Here is a 20968-nt window from a genome sequence, read left to right as displayed (position 1 = left end):
ACATTTGACTAGAAGTAATGCCATAACCAACAGGTCCAACTCTATCTGTAGTTAGATGCCAAAATGGACCCCAGAGAGGGAAAGTGACTTGTCCAAGGTGGCACAGCCAGAGCTGGGAGTAGAATTAGATCCTCATGACTTCTGGTTCATAGAACGTAACACATTGCTTCACTTCTGCAAAACTGGAGATTCGATCGAGGTAACCAAGAAAATAATTCCTCTTATAACTACAGCCTCTGCCTCCACCTCAAAAAATACTAACTGACTTATTTAAGGCAGAGTAGGAGTGTTTCCATCAAATAATAATAAACGATTCATTTTAGCCACATAGACAAGTCCAAAAGAATTACTTGGGCATTATTCATCCTTGCTAATGAACCACCCTATGGAAAACAGGGACAATCAACGGTCTACCCGAGGCCAGAAGCCTGGTCTTGCTCAAGTTCAGATCTTCCCCGTTCAAGAACACCGGGTATCAGCTCTAAATAGTAAACAGCGTATACAGTTTCAGATTCCATAAAGTACAGCTTTAAATAGATTTGGTTTGGAAGTGGGACAGGGAACACACCACAGTCAGTGGCTCAACGTTGAAAGCCGAGAAAAACAATGATCACACTCATTAAGTGGGTACCTGTTGACACATGTACTGTCAAGCCTAATTATTTATTTAAACTGTTATTCTTTCTTCATTACTGCCACTGATACCAGTTATTACCACAAGAGTATTTTAAATTTCTGTAGCCTGCGCTCAGAATATTTACTTCTCTGTCTTCCAAAGGTGATTTGAGTTTTTAATCCTTCTTGCCCCATGAAATACACTAAAGGAAGGAAGGAAGGAAGGAAGGAAGGAAGGAAGGAAGGAAGGAAGGAAGGAAGGAAGGAAGGAAAGAAGGAAAGAAGGAAAGAAAGAAGGAAAGAAAGAAGGAAAGAAAGGGCAATTCTCAAGAGCAATTTTTCATGACCTTTCAAATCTTGGTTAAACTCCAGTTTATAGTTTTAAGATGGGTATCAGTGGCAAAGAGGACACAGTTAACCACTTTTCAAAATTTATTTTAATGATATTTAACAACTGGCATTTGGAGGAAAGTTAATATAATGACTGCAGTTTCCAAATGAACAAACAGATCTCTGCCTCACAGAGCTACCCAAACCTACGATATCACACGTGTACAGTACATACTTTTTGATATGTTTATCTATGAAAATATATGAATACACAGGAAAGGAGTTTTTCCAGGGACATTTTATGGACTGGAGAGGGACCAAAAGATGAGTTGGAGCCATTCCTGTATCTGTGGCTACCGTCTTGTTTTTAATAGACTTGTCTTCTGTAGGAATGAGAATAAAATCTAAACGACACAAGGGGCTGCTCTGATCTAATAATACGGACGTTTCACAGTCCATGTGTCCCTTCACCTACCTTGTTTGCACATGACCTGTTCTTATTTGATGTGTATGGTGAGTATCAGCCTTGACGATTGTATGTAACGTGAAAATTTCCACTCATATTATAAACTGCTAACTCCTATAAATAATGGGGCAGGACCAGCAAACCTAAATTCTTTCAAAGGTCTGTGTAAGTAAAATCATGTTGAAGATTATGGAAATAACATACCAAAGGGATAATATAAATATTCAGCAGAACAAATGTTTAAAGTGCTTTAAATGTTGGTATCAAATCTTCCACAGAGTTGCTATTCTACAAGGCCTGCAGTTAGAAACACCATACTGACTACTTCACCTCTGTTTGGCTATGACTTCTAGAAGATTATGTAGAGCAGAGCAGAGCTAGCTGGGAAGTACAGGTATCAGCTGGTTATCTGAAGAAGAAAACTCACATTTTGCAAATTTTACAACTATTATACTTTTTTTTTAAACTAGTCTCTGTTTTCTTGACAAACTCATGAAGAATAAATTCTTCTGCCAAAGGCTTATTCCTTTATACTGGTTCCCCAGGAGCGTGGTGTGCAGATGCTATGGGTCCTGGGGTTCAAAAGACTCTAGCTCCTTTTCTGTATTCTTAAAAGCTGTGTGTTGTTGTAGCCTTAGATTATGTCTTTTTAAGATGTTTTTCAGGGCGGTTAAGAGACAGCAACCGACCTGACTAGTAAAGTTTGGCCCCTTCAGAGCCAGGTAACTCTGGCAGCACAGTGTAGTAAAAAACACACTCAATCAAAGGCCAGGACACTGGAGAGAAAGCCCCCTGCCACATACTAGCCGGGGACACAAGACAGCAATAGACAAGAACATCCTAGGACATGGCATATTATGAAACTTAAATATGACTTAAGTCTGAATCTTTGGTGTCGCCAGATGTTTGTGCTTTTGGTATGAAACCTTAAAAAACTAGGAATTGAAAGGGAAATTAAATCAAGAAGACATAAAAGGGGGGATATTCACTGTTGTGGCCATTTTTCAGGTTTTGGTGCTCATGAAACAGCTTTGTATTTCTTCTGTTGGGAGTAGAGTTAGCCTTAAGCATTATTGGCTAAGATGCCTATTTGCACTTCATAAATGTGTTTATGCCAAGCCTTTCTTACCTTGGAGAGCAAGCTCTTGGAACGGTAGTGGACACGAGGTTCAGCAGACTGCAATGCTAGTCTGAAAATGAAACAGGTAAAAGTTACTCTTCGATTCTAAGCTTTGTTTATTCATCGATCATCATAAACTCATTTATCTGCATAGCAGTTTCTTGTTTTGCAAAACACTTCCATATCCATTGTCTCATTTCACCCCATGACAACCTGGTGAAGAAAGAGATTATGCTACTCGCTTCATAGGTAAGGAAATAGAAGCTCACAGAGGGGTAAGGAGGATCAAAAGGGAACTAACTTCTCTCTCCTGATTAACTTCATGAATGTCCTGCGAAACGGGTATTATTGCCTTCAATTTAGAGATGTGAGAACTGAAGTTCAGACAGGGTAGGTAATGTGCCCAAGACTGCACAGTGCAGCACACGGCCAGGTGCGAGTTCGGACTCTCTGGGCTCCTCCTGTTCGTCCAGTGGTCTTTCCTTTATACCTCAGTCTCTCCTAGGATACGAGGTTGAGAAAACACAAGGATGAACAGCTCACGGACTTGATCCACTAGACTGAATGGAGGAGGGAATAATGGAATAAAACCAGCTATTTGATGGACATGAGGGAGTAGGAAAAACACACGGGATTTAGAGCCAGTCAGACTTGTCTTCCTTAGGCAAGTTACTTAAACTCCGAGTGTCAATTTCCTTATACGTTAAGAAGCTTATAATATCTACTTCATAGCCAAACCTCAATTAAACTTTTCTGGGAAGATTTTCCTCCATTATTTCGCATCTATAGGTACAGACGGGATGGTATACAAAATGGTAACAATCTTCCTATGAGCCCACACTTATATGATCAAAGAATGACACTCTAAGCACACAAAGCTAGAGGATATCTCTGGGTTGGGTATCTCCTTGATTCGTGCCACGAGTTTTAAAATATCACACTATTTATCCACGTTAATCTTAAACGGCCTCACCTAACAGCAGCACAAAGAACTTCGGTTCCAAGTGGCAAAGCCTCAAAATTTAAGAATTATATGACCCCACAACCCCGAAGAGCAAGAGAAGCTGCTTTAGATGAAAGAGCTGCAGGTGTACCGCAGGGCGCTCTGAAGTTTGTGCCTGGACCGTGCCTTAGGTTCAGAGAGCCAGAGCCTCCAACAGGCCTGCAGCAACAAAGGGCTTTGTTTTAACATACAGATAGGTTTACTGAGAAGTAAAAGACCTCTGGGAAGCTTTATTAATATATCCCGTTTTCATATAGAACTGAAATCAGATTATGCGTACGGCGTGGTTGATAGAATACTCTGCAAGAAGTTCTTTTCATATGCCACAAACATCAAAACATTAATCCTCTTTTGACATTATACTTTACAGTTTGAAAAATATCTCATGACCATTTCATCTCAAATCATCCTTGACATAACCCCAATGAAACCTTATTCCCCCAATTTCACCAATCAGGAAACTAAACTTCAAAGATCACATGGTTAATATGGAGCAGATAAAAGTTTAACCCTGTACCCCGACCCCCAAACAAGTAAGGCCCCTTCTACTGCAGGAGATGCTCTAGTTGGAGGAAAAGGTGAAATGAAGCTATACCCTACAGAAGTCCATTGTCAAGGCCCCAAAGCACATTTAGTACTGAGTCCTGCTTCACTGGCAAGTGAAAGCAGAGAGACTTCACATCTGTGGTCTAACCAGAAGGTGACACATTACTAAGCTGAGGGGTGCTCGAGGCAGGGTTACCATGAACACTTTCTCAGCTCTCCCCAGCGAAGTTTCAGAGATGCAACCTCCTTGGGCAAGCTATCGAAACACAAGCCACAGAAAACAGAAGGCGGTACACTGAATTTTCGTGAAGGGGTCTGCATCAGTTAAGTTTCATCTCACGCCGTAGGAAAGCTGCAAACTTCCAGCTAAGAAGCTCACCGGCCTCTTCTCACATGGTGGAGTGGCACAGGTCCTTAGTAACTCGACTATTTCCCAATGCAACGGAGGTCTCTACTAAACCCAGAAAGACATCTGGGACGACTGGCAAATCCCACTCTAAAGTCTCGGTAATGAAGCCAGTTATCTTTGGCAGCCTCTGTGTATTTTATGACTGCTGACCCAGAACCTGGCAGGTCTGCATCCTTTATCCAATCACCCATCCTTTCCCAAGAAGAATGTTCTCATCTTCAGAAACAATTTCAACCAAAAATAAGGAAAACTGCATGTTCAATGTCTAATTCACAAAATTTCAACCTATTAATTAGAATCTTTGCAAAAGCAAGACTCACTAGACCTAGCTGGGACTAGTATAAAATAATTGATAATTTCTACTATACTGGGGGTGGGGTGGAAAAAACAAATGAAGCCAAGAAGAAAAAGAGAGAGAAAGAATGGAAAGAAAGATGACGGGGAATAAGGAAAAAAGAAGAAAGGAATGGACGGACACGGGAAATGAAGAGAGCAGAGAGACCTGTTTCAATAGGTTTTTCACAAACCATGGTAACCTTTGATTTGACCACGGCATCCCAGGACAATTTTTAAGCAACGTAACTCTAGGATGATGATCCTAACATTAAGAACAAAAATCCCAGCCAACTGGCATGAGACTCACTAAGACCAACGTACAGATGTCCCTTAATGCTTGCCACTTTACAAGTGCTGCTGTACAAAGGAGCAGCTGACAGAGCCTTGTAGAAACTTCCAAACTCTTCAGTCCTGTGGCCCCAGATGTTCTTTCTGAATAAGGGGGTGTTATCCTGAAAAGAACATTGGAATGGGGATTGAGAACCTAGGCTCTGGCTTTAGCACTACAATTCCCAAATCTTTTACATCAGAAGTTGTACGAAATATACATTTTTCTGTTTCTCTTTTCGTGGGTCAACATGGTTATTCCTAAACCACCGTGAAAAGGCCAAGAATTATTTTGTCTAGCTTCTGTGCAATTTTGTTAAGTTTTATGGATCGATAAAGGTGATGGTGAGAGGATCACTTATAAATTGAATAATGTCTTAATCTTAAACGTGATTATTAGGTAGTCTGACCCCAAAAGCAATTGAAATGTGAGATTAGGCCAAAGGCATTAAGTGACAAACATGGAACGGCCCTCACTCCCATCATCAAATACAGTGTGAAGAACATTTTTAAATGCATGCTCACCTGATACCCAAGACACTTATCAAGAATACAACGTACCCCATGGCTTATGAACGATTTGGTTGTCTCGTTAAAGTAATGTTTGCCAGTATTTAATTGCTTCCCTCCCTGATTTTAATTTCCTCACCTGTCAGCATCTATCAAAGGCACTGAGATCTTCTGACATCCTGGCTGATTGTGTTGAAATTAATCAGATTTTTAAAAAGTAAATTGCTTTGGCCTAAAGGTAATGCTCAACTTCTTCATGTGATATTTATAAGGGTTCTATCAATGGAACTTATAATCTAGAAATTAAATCAGAGGCTTTAGGAATCCTAAGCAGAAATCTTAAGTAGCTCACAAATTTCCAGCACTGGACTTTAGAAGATCAGTACTTAAAAAAAAAAAAATCAATCAATAAATGTTTATTGAATATATAGCACTTGCCGGCAGTCCCTAGTGGGTAAATGGAAGAAAGTAAGGCATGAAGCCACCTCAGAAAGTTTGGAGAAACAAGAAAAATAAATTAAGCTGAACTTAGCTTGACAAAATAGCTGACAATCTGGTCACTCGAAAGGGACACTTTGTATTTACGATTGTGATCCATTGCATATATTATGCTTCCACATGGACGAGTGATTTTACTCTCCACCTCACTCCAATGAGGCGAAAGTGGTTTTATTGTTAGTAATAGTAGCAATATTCCCATTTGACAAGGGACAAAGCTGAGGCACAGACTGGAACAGGGACTTTTCTCTGATACCTGGTTATGGGCAGAGCTGGTCTTGTGATCTAAATAAAATCAGACAACACAGCAGTTATCACTTAGGACTAAAGAGAGAAAAAATTCTTTGCAAATCCTCAATACATAATTATTCAGTGCTAATTCTTGTGCTAATATCTATCGGTAACAGTGCTTAAGACACTCGCTTAGGAAACCCACAGGCAGTAAGCTGTTCTACAAGAGGTGAATGAATGATGGATAGAGGAAGTCTTTGTAATGTGTCCTACCATCATGGGATTATTTTTATGTATTTGTGTTATTGGTCCTACTTTGGAAAATAGAAATACGCACTCATACAGCACTTAGGTCCCAAAAGTTGGTTCTAAGGCCCCTAAACAGAAAACAGGGAAATGTTGCACGGATGCAGTTCTGGGGAGTGGGGGCAGGGGAGTCAAGGGTAATGCATGGAACTTAGAGGCTGGCTTTATAACCAGACATAACTAAACCCGAGTATGGGTCTTATCTTTCCAGTGGACTCTGAGCTCCTTCTCAGCCATTAAACATCTCCTATGCTGTGAAGCTTTTGGTGACCCAAAAAGGTTGGGTGAAGAGGCCTTTCTGAAGATGGTCACAATGCCTAGTTTCACATCTAGATCACTAAAACTACCGCAACTGTTTTGTAACTTTTGCTTGATTGCATGTCTTGAAGAGAGAAACCTTGTCTAACTCAGGTTTTTTACTTCAAACCCCAAATCCAGAATCTGGTCCTTAGAAGGTTCTCAAGAAAATGTATATGGAATGGCTGCATGAACAAATGCTACCAGTGTTCCTGTCACTCCTGTAGCACTTAGCTCAATACATGTCAGGTAAGACGCGCTTAGTAAGTAGGTTAACCGAAATGAATTCATCAGTTCATTTAAAAAAACACATTGTTCAATTAAATGATTCTAAAATCTATTAAGTGAGTGGTTCAGTAACCTGCAGTGGCCCAGCCAAAATTAACCCACTAGAGGGGTGAAGAAGTGTCTTCCACAAAAAGGATTAAAAAGGCTGAACATATGAATAGAAATGTAGGCAGGAGCTGAGAAAATTCACATAGAGAAAAGCCATACGCTAAGTGATATAAAATTAAAAAAACAAAGGGGGAAACAAATCTAGGGGTAATGTGAATTTTTTAAGATTATAGGTATAAATAAAATCCAAATAGGAGAAAATGGAGAAAGAAAGAGAAAGGAGGAAGGAGAAATTCTTGAAATAATAAATTCTAAAAACCAAGTCATGTGGGGGGGGGGGAGGGGAAGGATCAAAGACGAAAAAGTTAACCAAGTTAAAAGTAATATTTTTTAGCATGTTATGTTTCTGTAACTGAGCTAAGCACTTCACATACTTTAATCCTTAAAAAATATTCTCAGAAATCACTACATATCCATTTTGCATCTGAGTAAATGAATGCTTAGAAAGAGTAAGTAACCTGATCAAGTTCACACACCAAGTTATACTAGAATTCATATCCCAACTTGGAGGCCCCCAAACTCAGACTGCTTTCATTACAGTAACAGAGAAAAGAAGTGGGGCTGAAAGAGGCATTTTGAGTGGGAGGGCAGGATGGAAATCTAGAAAGTGCTGTGAAAATAGGGGAGGCATAAAAAATATGAGCATCCAAACCTTCTTAGGTCCTACGATGTAGGTAGCGAGAAAGAAGACTGAAGGAGGAAAGAAGGTGGATGGGGAAATTAAAGCTATCTTCAGCTATCTGAGGGTGTGACCTATGTCAGTCATATGCTTTTGAAAAATCTGCAACTTAGAACTACTAGGGTCGAAATGTTGGAAAATCCAGTTTCAGAGCAATGCAAAGGAGGACATTCAACATGAAGCTGTCCAGCAGGAGAACAAATTGCCTCACAAAGAATTGGACGTGTTCAAGCAGAGGCTGAGTGGCCATCTGCCAGGAAAGGCATGCGTGACATCCCGGCAGTGGGAGGGAGTCGGCATTAGAAGATGGGCCAGTGCAGCTCTGTGCTTCAGAGATTTAGCTGTCCAGGATTGAGAGATAAGCAACAGCTCAGATCACTAGATAAAAATCTGAAGAATGTCCTTTGAAGAAGAGACCTCTGGATAAAAATAACATCCATTCAACACATCCATGGAGCTCCTCTGAGGCACCAAGCACAGGACAGTCCCCATGCTCCAGACGTTCCAACAAGGAGGCAGAAAACACACTGTGAAGAGTTAGAACTGTTGCTAGGCAATTTTCAAGCCTAATAAATGCCTAGGAAAAACCATAAGTAGAAGTCTAAAAAAGAAAGAAAAAGACTAAATGGTTTGCAGATCAGGAAACATCAGTTCTGTGGAAAGAAGAAGAAGTTACTGAAGGCCTAGCTTTAGGGAAGAGCTGATTCACAGGCGTGATCAAAGGCCAAATCTGATCACACTTTTAGGTAACAAAAACAGTCATGGGAGAAGAATCAGAGGTTAGAAAACAAAGTTTAACTGACAAAGCTCACAAGTGAGGGAAAGCGATCAGAAGTTGGATGAGAAATAGGAAAAAATGACATTTTGCAAAAGAACATCCAACTTACTCGAAAATGAGAGAACAATACATTTGAGAGTCTGCAAATCTACTTTCACGGTTTGCCAGATTTACTCATTTTCATACAATGCAACCTCTTTCAACCCTCAGCCTCCTGAAAAGCTACTCTACAACAGGAAGGAGGTATTCAAGAGAAAAATGCAATAACTGGGTCTGGTTCTACTGCCTCTCTCAGCATCCTTCATTACAATTTCACAATTTGACCAATTTTCATTGGAGAAAACAGATCACATAAAATATTAACATAAGCAAAAACAAAATAGAAAGTAATTTTTATTGGACAACCTCCCCTTTGCAGAGATGGAGAAAAAGAGAGAGAGGAAGAGAGAGAGTGACAGAGAGACGCTTTCATAGAGAATTGAAGGTTGAGGGTAATTGGCCAATGAGAAGACTTGTAGTGATATGAAAGATAATGCTTGTGTGAACAATTTACTTTCCTGTGATTTTTTTAACTAATCTAGGTGAAGAAAGAAGTGGCTGCTTGAGCCCAAACTCAATGATTCTTTTTTCCCCACAAAGCTGGAATTCTAAACCAGAAAATGAATAAGCAGTCAACTGCTCCTTAACATCTCTCCATCTTAGCAAAGACAAAGCATGTTCTGTTTCAAGAGGCATCAATGGCTACTACTGAAATATTGAAAAGCAGAAGAGAGAGCAATGGTGCAGTGATGAGTGCATAGAAGGGAAAATACACAAAGGGTTTAATATGCAAAAAATATAGAAATCTTCTTAAATATATTCAGTAATTCTATATTGGCATCACCATATTAACCAAAAAAATCAGAAACATCTACCTTGAGATTTCTGAAACTGAAACAGGAAATCAAAAGAAAAATAAAACGAGGAATGCACTAACAACTGAGTTCTTGCCCTTGTTCCACCACTACCTAGGGGAGTGGCGGTGGGGGAGTTGTCTTGTGTAGGTCTCTTCCAGCTCTCCTCTCCTATCAAATGCATGGACTGGATTAGATCAGTGGCTCTCAATGTGTGATCCACAAACTCGGAGTGGGTCCTCTAGACCTTCACAGGGGACTGCAAGTTCATCATACTAAGATGTTACGAACCTTTTTCACCGTATGGACATTTATTTACATCAATGGTACAAAAGTAGTAAGTGAGTAAAAATGTCTGGAGTGTTAACATGAATCAAGGAAGTGGCATCAAAATGTACGGAAAGTCATTGTACTTTTCATCACCAAGCACCCACAGTAAAGGGGGGGAGGGCCGAGGGGGGTTGTCCCGTTTAAGATTGTCCTTAATGCATTAAAAAAAATTCTTAACTTTATTCAATCTCAATTCTGATGTTTTTATATCTTTTTTGTAAGATTGGTACCTTTTTTAAAATATCCTGTGTGAGATAACAGGAAGTATTCATGAAGAACTCCTGCTGAACCCCAAACTATAATGGTTGTCTCCAAGAAATGCACTTGTATGATTGTCTGAATTGAGAGCTGAACTAACAGATCTTTGCATGAAACACCATTTTTCTTTTCTTTTGAAGGAATGACTGACAAACTGCACTCATTCAGACTTGGTCATCCCAGACATTTTCTCAAAACTAGGCTAAAAGAAACTACCATTCCAAGGAAAACAATTAAGAGTATTTATTGTCAATGATAAAACTCAAGTGTTCAAGTGAAAATTAGAATTTTGAAAACCTTTCTCTACCATTGTACACTTGTAATTTTCTAATACTTAAAACATTCTTTTAATAAAATCAGTGATCATAATAATGAATGTGATCTTTTTTAAAATGCTAAAGAATGAAATATGTGAACATTTGGAAGATATGCATAACTCCATGAACCAATATCTTCCAAATGACCAACAAATGATGTTACATAATCATAGGTGAAGACCAATTCAAAGTAAAAATTAGACCAGTGGATTTTAATATAACAAATGATAAAAAAAATAAAGTGTTATTGATCTGATTTCAGATTTGCCATTATAACTAAACTTTAAGAAACTACCACCTGTCAAGTTTTGGTGTAGTATCAAAGAAGAAAATCCACAATTACCTCTTTTTTTTTACTTCTTTTTCCCAAGCCTTTCTGTAAATCCTTTCTGGATTTTCTCCGTAAACTTTAATCAAAATAAGTATCTCAACAAATTTAATGCAGAGGTAAGAAGCCAGTTGCTATTTTCCTCACTAATTTTATATTTGTTTGTTTTGGAAAATGTACTTATTTTCATACACATATCTTTCATTAAAATACCAGTTTTATTTTTGTTTAATTTCCAAGATAATGAATAGCATTAACTATCACTCACATAAACAAAAACTCAGTTTTAAGAGTGTAAATAGGTCCCGAGACTAACCCACTGGACTAGATGGGATTATGTCTATTCCCATCCAGATTTGTGCTATTTTTCTTTGGTTCTAAACCTCTAAACCTCTAAAGAAGATACAGAGTAAATGAGCTACTTTTTCTACTTTCCTTTAGATCCTGCTATTGGTTTACACCTTTATGTAGCTGCCATATTAGTGAGTATTTAGAAACACTGAAGCATCTGTATGACTTCACCATGGAGTAGGCCATTCATTAGTCAACAAATATTCACTGTGTGCCTTCCATGGAGCTGACACTGGTTAATATGGCACATGGATCAGAATCCAGACTCCTTTACTACTCAAGGTATGCTTTGATCAAGATTTAAAAAAAAACAAAACAAACAAACAAACAAAAAAACCTCTCTAAACCTATTTCTTCAATGTAAAATGACAATGACAATAGGACCTACTCATAGTAGCTCCACTGAAATGATCCATCTAAAGGCTTAGTATACACTGCATCTGGCACATAGTAAAAACTCAGTAAATGTTACCAATTATTATTATAATGAGGATGTCTCTTACCAAAACAGACTATTTGCCAAGTATGCGTAAAGAAATAACAACAGTTTTAACTTACATATTACAGGGGCTTAAAATCAACCTGTTACTGAAGCATCCAGCTCCATGGAAACAGAAAAGCGTAAGTATCCAGGAGCACTTGTTTCTCATCTCAAGAACAAAGAATCTGTCTTTGACCAGAAACCAGGAATGAAATCAGGGATGAAATAATGACCCAGCCACTGCATAGGTTCCCAAATGTTCTGTGGTCAAATGAGCCAGCAGTTCACACTCAGCATCATTCTCAGCACTGTGGTGACAGGACAAAGGACAAGAGGCAAACGAGGATTCCAACCAAGTTCCTAACTAGACAAAAGAGACCTTTATTCTTCCTTTGTTTGAGCAAAAAGTCATGTTCATTTGGTCTCTTTACTCCACTTCATTTGAAACCCAAAAGGAATGAGGTTGGGGAAAAATCAGGATGCTTATCAATCTGAGGTTAGACGAAAAGAAAAAAGATGCCCTGATACCACTAAAAATAGATTACAAGTAGGAGAGAGGAGGTCCTTGATAAGTTTCTCTAAATAAAAAACATAATCTGGAGGAATACACACGTGTACACTTCCCTATAATTTTTAAATATATAAAGGAATTAATCATTAAATTAGTTATATTGATGAGGCCCAAATTTCATTTTTAAAGAAAAAAAAGATGCCTTTATTTCACTTTATTTCATCAACTCTAAGTATAACCACCTCTGATGTCAGTATTTTACTAGCCCGGTAAGTCTTTAACTGCTGATTTAATAGAATGATGTAAGTTACGCTTCCAGAATAATGTATAGAAACGATCATGCCCCCTTAACAGCACTTGGATCTTCAATCAGGAAATTCAATTTTAGCTGCAAAACTATGTTTTGGCAAAAGTGCAATTGAACTCAGTGTACTTGTCACATTTCTAAATATACTCCAGTCACCATGACAACAAGGGAGACTGATGGATCGCTTAAAAGAGTACGGTATATTTAATTGTCAGCATTTTAAACTGACTCAGAAAAATGCTGTGTGATAGGTCTACTCACCATGGTTACTGCCGACTGAGTCCATAATAATAAAAGGTTCGCATACGCACATCGACAACTTGCACACAAAGAACATACAAGTCAGAAGGCCCTATATTTCCACCCAGGCCAAGCGCCAAACTTAAAGCTTTAGAAAGGACTTGTTTTCATTAAGGTGCCACGCAAGAACCTCCCTCCCAGATTTTCAGGATCTGCAGATGCACTCAAGGCCACTAGAACAAATCCTAAATCAGATTCCAATGCCTGCTCCGTCTCATAGACCAAAGATAGAGATCAACTTAAGGTTATTTTCTCCTAGAACATGTCTGGAATAGAGGATGAGAGAGGTTCTGTTCTTTTCTTGCATGTAGATTTGTTTCCAAATGATAATCTTCTGGGACCCATTCATTCCCTAAATAACCGTTTCCTAAAAGTCTCTCCTAAGTCAGGCAGTCTTCCACAGGCTGGGAATACAGTGGCAACAGACAAGGCTCCCACCTTTAGGGAGCTGACATCCTAAGACAAAAGGAAGACAGACACCAACATATAATCCTTTAAGAGAATGAAATAATCCAACTGATCCATTAGAGTGGACTATTAGCAGTGCCTGGCAGACAGTAAGCACTCAGCAAACCTTCACCATTGTGATTATAACTAAGGTGTCTCTCACCAGAAGAGTCTGCAGTGTACATAAAGAAAACAAGGCATCCTAACCCTGCTGTCGGAGAACCATAATGTAGAAAATAAAACAAGATAATGGAAGAAGCAATGGTGGGGGCGGGTACTACCTTAGCTATAGGTGAAGGAAGACCTCTCCAAAGGGATGACATTTGTACTAAGCCTTGAATGATGACACCACATCGGCATCAGAGGAAGGTCAGGTGGGAAGAAACTTGGCTTATACACTAGGAAGGTCAGTGTGTCTATAGTTTACTGAGTAAAGTGGTTACATGGTGGAGATAAAGGAAAAGACAGAGCCCACTTCACAGGGCCTTGCAGGCCACATAAAGGTCTTTCAAATGTTTCTAGATACCATGGAAGCCACTATATGGCAGTGGGTGTGATATGAAGATCTTTAGATCTTTCCACATGGTGTGGAGAAAGGTCATGAGGGGAAATCACAGAAGTATCAAGACCACTGCAGAGACTCCATTGTGACAGTCAAGGTTATAAATGGTGACTCGGATTGGGTCACTATTCTACTCCAGTGCTTTTCCATGGTCCATGCTTATCCTCTCAACCATCTCTTGCAAAGAGGGAGTGAGAACAATCAGATCAGGAAATATCCTGTAGGCAGAACAAATACACACTGGCCAAGCATGTACTCAGAGCAAAGGTGGTAGCAAATGGAGTTGGACAATGGCCCTACAGCAGGGTAGGGAACATGCCATATGATTCAGCACATTTGGTGGGGCTGGAGATGCTGCAGATCTAGCAAATTGTGAGGCTTGATGGCAATGCTGCTGTTCAGGGAACCACATTTTGAGAACCAGGGATCTGGGCGGTTCTGGAGGCAGGAAAACCAGTCAAGCAGGAGGCCATGACAGGCTGTCTAAGGGCGATAATAGGTGGATTAGAGAAAAGGGAAAAAAATCCCAGAGATGTAGCCAAAAAGTTAACATCTAAGACTTGAGGCCAAATTATCCTTGAGTGCAAATAAAAAAGAAGATGGTGGAATGGATTCCAAGCTTACTTTAATGACTTTGTTCACTCTATAGATTGTTTCTATCTTTCTAGTACAAAGCACTTCCACCACTAATATCTCCTGTGGCCACAAACTATCCCTATATAAGATAGGGCCAAGGAAAATGATTGTGCTGACAGATAATAAAAATAACAGTAACAACCACCACACCAATCATTTATTGAGAACTCATTCTGTGCCAGGCACAATACAGCATGTGCTCTCTACAGGACGGACAGCAACCCTATTCCTACTTCACCGAAGACCAATCTGAAACTCAGAAGACATTATGGAGCTCTCCCAGAATCTCTGCTTCAGCTAGATTCCAACACAGCAACAGACCCTAAATCACGACCTTCACCTTCATTCTGCCTATGAAGTTGAATCTAAAGGAGAATTAGATGTCCCCTCGGAGCATTCATCCCCAAAGTCAGGGTTTCCTTCTAGTCTGACTAAGCTTCAAGACTGCAAGTGGCAAAGCTTGACTCACAGACTCTGGAAGCACAGGAGCAAAGCGCCCACGGCCAGTGTGGCCACTGTGGGGCAGGACTGTGATTCATTTCATACCCTCGTGAAACAAACATGGCTTGAATGTTTCTGTGATCACGCTTACATTCACATCTCTATACACCTACTCCAATGCTTTTCCATGGCCCCAGGCTTACCCTCTCAACTTTATCCTGCTTTTGCTTTGCAACTTCTTCTGCCCAGAGAGTAACAGGCTCTCTACACAAGATGTTTGGCGTGAGGATGTGAGAAAGAGGCCCTCATTTGTGAAGATGCATGGTGAACGGTAGTAGATATTGACAAGGTATCAGCAGATAAGAAAGATGAGCTTAGACATTTCCCAGCCCAGGAAGTGGGTAAGAAATGAACCACAAGATCTTCCTTCTAGTCACCCACACTGTGCTTTCCCAGGATGATTCACAGGTATGGCTCCACAGACCTGACAAGGGGGACCATCTTCAGGAAGATGAAAGGATGTTTTTATGCCTGCTCTCTTTTTTTTTATTTGTTCCTTCTTGAGTAATAACTATTAATTGTGCAATGCGGGCAGTACAGAGATGAGTCTACCGGGAAGCCAGCACAAATCCATCAAGTGCTTTTAGTCCGAGCTTTTTAGAAGCAATTGCTTACCACAATTTTCCCTGCTCTTTTTCTCACAGTGAGAATTAAAGTGGATTTTACCACACGATCACCCGATGCCCTCCTCCCCCACCTCCAAATGAAGACAGAAGATGGCCACTGGTCTATCACCAACAACATCACAATTCATTTAGTGTTCATAACGCCTAAGGACTAGTCCCTAGAATAGGTACCCCACCTTCATTAACAGCTGACAATCCTGTGAAGCAGGGACCCATGAAGAGATTCATGCTCAGAGATGATACGCTACTTGTCCCAAGTCTGACGACTAGAAAACAGCAAAGCTAGGAAGTAAACACAGCTCTTCTGACTCCAAAGCCAATGCTCTTTCCACTCATCACAGACGCCCTGTACACAAGAGATTCCAAGAGAATCCATGACTTTCCATTGTGTTCAGCAGAAGAATCAAAGCTTCAAATATTTCTTAGAAATAAGGCTGTGTATACTAAAAAAAACTTCTTCCAAGAGGACTTTATTAGGAATAGTGAGCAACAAAGCCATCATAGATGCCAAAAGTCTTGCCTCTGGCCAAGACAACATGCCCTTCACTATGTCTGGACTCAGGGATGAAGCAGAGGCTACACCATGCTTGATGTAAAAATCAAAAATTGCAGAGGATCCTGAATGTTCCAGCACAGGGCTCAGGCCAAATAACAACATCACACGCAGCCTGCTCTCTCACCCAGCCCCAGGGCTGGTACTGAAGAAGGAAGACTCAAGGGAATGAATGGAATGGCAGAGTAGGGGACAGTAAGTCATGCGTTCACAGAGGCTCTGGCTCAGTTCGAAGTAGAATAAAATTAAAAAACCAAATGAAAAGTTAATATAGTCCAAGCTTAAACCCATCTTTCATTATTATTCCCAGATCCTCCACAGAACAGGCAGATGATGAAAAGGATCAAACAGGAGGAGAAATAAGGATAATCCAGTCTTCAGGCCTTTAGACATAATATCTGAACAAGGTGAGGATTAATTTGTGCAAGCAGCATCTTTTTCTGTCTCCCCTTACCCAGAGGGGTGGTGAGGTTAAGCATTTTGAAAAGATTCTTTATCATAAGCAGAGCTGACAGGGACACCTGATGAGAATGGTAATTAAATCAAGAAGTAAATAAACACTTGGATCAATGTTCTTTAGTTTAGGTGGCTGACTTAAGAAAAAGGGTTGCCTTGTAAAGGTGGGTATTTCTCTCTTCCAACCATAAATATAGGGTAGCTTCATAGGGTTTTCACTTCTTTAAAAGTTATTTTGCTTCCCAACAAATGCCAGTTAACCACCTTCTGTGTGTTAGTTAGTGTGTGGTTTGAGGGGAAAGGATGGTAGAAAGAGAAAGGACACAATCCCTATTTTCAAAGAGCTCAAAGTCTGGTACCTAAGGCCAAGCACAAAATGTTGTGATTTTTTTAAGTCAGCAAGTTATGTTCTCAATTATGAAAATACCAAATGTCAGATTCTTCTCCAGTCCAAGCAATAATGTAAAGTGAGCCAATTCTTCTGAATCAGACTTTTTTAATGAAAATTATGACTGCTGAAGCTTTTCCCTTTAATGCCAACATTATTAGAACTCAGAGGAGAACACAAGGTCAATTCACTCTGCTCCACAACTCTTCCCAGGTTCTAACCACTGTCCAATGGACATAAAATGTGAGCCACATAGGCAATTTTAAATTTTCTAGTCACCACATTTTAAAAGAATAATAGAAAGAAATTTATTTTACAGATAGATACAAAATTTTATCCTTTCAGCATGTGGCATTAGCCACATTTCAAGTGTTCAGTGGCCACATGGCTAGTGGCTACCATATTGGCCAGCCCATCTCCAACCTCTCCTCAACCTTTACCTCCTAGGAATTGAAAAGAGTGAAACAGTGTGTTGGAGAAAGGAGACAAGTTCTACAATAGTTATCAAGGTACTTAGACTCTCACAGGCAGATCTAACCAAACCAATATTGCAAAATATTTCTCTCAACTCTATACCTCAAGACCAAGAGATTGCTGAACATTGTGATGGCAAATGTCAGAGAGAGAAAATGCTCCATCTCATATGTGAGGATGAGGAAAACCAAACAGGACCAAGGGTTCCTACCAGCAAAACAGCAACTTAGCCACTCTACCCATTGGGATAGGGGTATCATCACATAGAGGAACTGAGAGTCTACCCTCCAATTTTTTGTGGCTTGAATCAAGATTTGTTTTCTGGTTCTTCAATCAGTACTTTTCTTCCCAACCCCACTGTGCATCCTCTGAGAATAAAACAGGGTAGGCGAAAATTCAGGAAATGGGTAATGCATCCATGTATGAAGCTACTAAGAAAAAAGAAACTCTTCCCCTTTTCATACTTTCTGGTTTTGGTCCATGGATATGGAAGATTCTGTTCCCTTATCAAATGATAAAGCGATCTCCATCACTTCTTCCTCCAGGATGGGAAGGGGGACAATAATGGCTAGCATCCATTAAGCCATACTAATTAAGGTGAAGGGGCATCTTCAGAAGTCTGGCAGAGCCTGTCTCTCACTCTTTTTTGCTTTCCCTAGTGTTCTCCTTTCTGGTGAAGATTTGGTTTCTGAGGTAGGCCCCAATCCTCATGCTGTTCACCAGGTAAGAATACACAAAGCTGGCACTGTGGTTCAACTCTCCCCACCAGGCAAGCCCCAGGGTTAGGACTAGAGGCAGTCGTAGCCAGCCCCAACAAGGGCCTCGGGGGCCGAACAATATTTTCTAATTGAGTTTTGGGAGACACTTGCTTTGGGAGTCTTGGCCTTCCATTAGAATGAAGCTGGTAGTTTGAAGACTAGTCAGTGATGGCCACCACTAATATGCCAAGGAATCAGAGTGTTAACAGCCCAGACAAACAGTCTTTAGTTAAAACATGGTAAGAGAAAACTGATCCGCAGCAGTGTTGGCATCCCAGGAATGGGTCATGTTAATATCAGGTACTCCCTGATACAAAGCCATGAGAGGGGCTTCACCTCGATGGAGGTCTTCCCCAAATCCACAACCCCATCTAACTATGAGAAAACATCAGGTAAATTCATGGAGAGACAGTCTACAAAATAACTGCCCAATACACTTTAAAAGTGCCAAGGTCTTGAAAAACTAGGAAGGATTGAGAAACAGTTACAGACAGGAGACTAAGAAGAGATGATGACCAAATGCAGAGGAGTACCCAAATTGAATTGTGGAGCAGACATAAAGCAGTAGTGGAAAAGTGGGGAAATTCAAGGAACTTCTGTAGGTTAATTAATCATGTGGACCAATTCTACCTTCTTAGCTGTGATAAATGTACTCCAGTCACGTGAGATACTGACATTAGCAGAAGCCGGGTGGGTGAAGTGCATAAAGGAACTCTCTCCACTATTTTTCTGAGTTGCCAACAGCAACAAGTAAACATTACTGGGGATGAACACCCTCAGGCTGCTTCCAGCCCAACCAAACCTCGATCAGGAAAAGAGCTGACAACACTGAACTACAAGAAAAGACATTACATAAAGTGACCTTTTGCATTTTGGTGTTCTTATAATAAATTAAAAAACTTTTTCAATGCATTTTATTAGTTAAAAGGTTCACTGGAAGCTAGAAATCAGCTGAATTAAAAAGACTTCTTTAAAATTATAAATAAATAAATAAATAAAGGAATAGAATGTGAAAGGCCAACTTTGCCAAAAAAAGAAAAAAACTAGAAATTGAAAAATTCACAGTTTTGCTAATTGTTGAAATTTTTTTGTTTTATATTTGGACCGGCATTATACAGAGAATCATCTTCCTAAATCACGTTTGAAAGTTTCAAAGATTGTATTGGCTCTGTTTTTACTGCAAAAGAATCTGTCTCTATCTGTGCTAAGAAGAAAAAAAGCTTAGCCAACACAGTCACAGGGTTTTCAGATATTCCGTGTGTCCAGACTTTTTTGTCCCCATCCCAAGTGTCTGTGAAAATATGTAACCTAGCCTGGGAAAAATCTTTTTCAAGGAAACAGGATACTTTTTTTTTTTTAATTTTTCTTTCAAAAGTCAGTTTTGTTTTCAGCTCAGTTGACTTGATTCATCAAACCAACAAAAATCAAAAGAATAAGAGAAACTAAATTCTACCATCTTCCGAGATAGGTAAGTAAGTACGTAGGTAGGTAGGTAGGTGGGTGTGTGGGTGGCTGGTTGGATGGATAAATGGATGCATAGATGGGTGAGTGGATGGATGGATGGATGGACAGATAAACAATAATAAAAGCTAAAATTATTTGATAGGAATATAGGTAGATAGATAGATAGATAGATAGATATAGATAGATAGATAGATAGACAGACAGATAACAAGAATAAAAGCTAAGATTATCTGAGCCCAGTATATAAGCTGAAGTCCCCTAGTAAAGGAAAAGGACTTTCAGAAACATTTGACTCCTTCCCAAAGCTTCAGCATTATCACAAAAATATCAACATATTCACTGAGAAATTTTTTTAGCCCTTGTTTTAGAAAAGTGTTTTCCCTTCAAAAAAGGTAGTGAATGTTATAGAAAGCAAGTCATGGAGCCAACACTTTCTGGGTGTGGAAACAGTGACGCCAAAAGAGAAACAGAATTACCCAAATCAGCTCTTTCCTGTCAGAACCCCTCCTAAGCATTCCCTCAGATATTCACACCTTGAATTAAAATGCAAGGCCCAAAACAGTTTCTTTTTCAAAAGCAAGTATTGTGAACAAAAGTGCCGCGCTAGCAGGAGGGTACAGAGACAAGCAGAGACGACAAGGCCATCACCAGACCCCGTGTCCTGGAATCGCTTCTACGCTCCGTGGGGGGCACGAGGAGGGCTTTCTTGGAGACGGTCTTCTCTGAGGATGCTGTCTTCCCTGCAGCCTCTCTATGTGTGTCTGCCAGTCCCTCCACACTCCAGACACACAGGGTCCAAAGCCACTGCAGGCATTTTTTCTAGTGGCCTTTTGTCGCCTCTAGATCATTCCTCTGCCATCACACACCCTAACTCTAGCCTCCTATAATTTCATATCTAAGTTTTATTTTTACTTCTCCATTGAGACTTCTAGTTCCTGAAATCCTCTCTTTTCCCCTGTGCACCTCTCCTTCATGCCAGTAATTTTTCCTGGTTCAAGGCAGAGCCCGTATACTACAACATTCCAGGCATTATTCAGGTCCTTTATCTGACCTAATCTTCACCAGTGTTGGATTCATACAACAATATGCCTCCCCAGCTTTCACACCTGTATCATTTGACTGTACTATACTACACATAAACTTAACAGACTGAATGATCAACTATGCGATAATAACTTCA

At 39.9% G+C, this 20968-nt stretch overlaps 1 protein-coding gene across 4 annotated transcripts in view; it reads right to left on the bottom strand.

Moving 5' to 3' along the window:
• The window catches only part of LPP (LIM domain containing preferred translocation partner in lipoma), a 631758-nt gene that overhangs the window by 467516 nt on the left and 143274 nt on the right, over window positions 1-20968 (bottom strand). For all 4 annotated transcript variants that reach the window (XM_031453092.2, XM_064493711.1, XM_064493732.1 and 1 more), the window contains exon 3: window positions 2541-2601. The gene's annotated coding sequence lies outside the window, so the exon portion shown is untranslated. The remainder of the gene's footprint in view (window positions 1-2540; window positions 2602-20968) is intronic.

The sequence above is a fragment of the Camelus dromedarius genome, chromosome 2, assembly GCF_036321535.1.
Source record: "Camelus dromedarius isolate mCamDro1 chromosome 2, mCamDro1.pat, whole genome shotgun sequence".
In the NCBI taxonomy this organism is placed as follows: domain Eukaryota; kingdom Metazoa; phylum Chordata; class Mammalia; order Artiodactyla; family Camelidae; genus Camelus; species Camelus dromedarius.
This window is presented reverse-complemented; position numbering and strand designations above follow the sequence as displayed.